The sequence below is a fragment of the Bison bison genome, unplaced genomic scaffold (genome assembly GCF_000754665.1).
Source record: "Bison bison bison isolate TAMUID 2011002044 unplaced genomic scaffold, Bison_UMD1.0 scf7180017864353, whole genome shotgun sequence".
Taxonomy (NCBI): domain Eukaryota; kingdom Metazoa; phylum Chordata; class Mammalia; order Artiodactyla; family Bovidae; genus Bison; species Bison bison.
This window is the reverse complement of record NW_011494925.1, coordinates 6,736,234-6,736,937: the sequence shown is the minus strand read 5'-3', so window position 1 is coordinate 6,736,937 and position 704 is coordinate 6,736,234.

Sequence of the window (704 nt, the reverse complement as noted above, 5' to 3'; positions counted from 1 at the left end):
CCCAGATCATGGAGGAGGCTGCTCAGGGAGATACCAAAAAGATAATAAAATAGTTCACTAAAATAATCCAACCAATCATTAAACACTCAGCAGAGAACAGTAACATGAAGTGGGGAGGGCGATATCGAGTGTTCCTGGATATTTTATCACCTAAAATGCCCAGTTTTCAATAAAAAATCATAGGGCAGGCAAAGAAACAGTAAAGTATGACCCATACATCAGAAAAAAGAAAAAAATCAGGCAACAGAAACTGCCTATGAGAATGACCAAATGTCAGATTAACAAAAAGCTTCAAAACTGCCATTATAAATATGGTCACAAAACTAAAGAAAATTTGATTGCCAGTTCATAGCATCAGATGGAGAATATCAATAAAGAAAAATGTTTAAAGAGTCAAATGGAAAATTTGAAGTTGAAGCATACAGTAACAGAAAATTCACTACAGGAGCTCAGCAGTGGATGAAAACTGTCAGAAGAAAGGGTTGGAGAACTAGGAGACTGCCGGTGGCGATTACGCAGGCTGAGAACAGCGAGCACCTGGGACACGCGGGTTGGGCCAGCACCGTGGCATCAGGTACCAGCGGGAGGGGGAAGAGCAAGGAGGAGAGTGTTTGAGAAACAGTGGCTGCAAACCCCCCAGATCTGCTGAAAAGCAATGACCCACACACCCAGGAGGCTTGCTGAGTTCTGCCAGGGAAGAGACA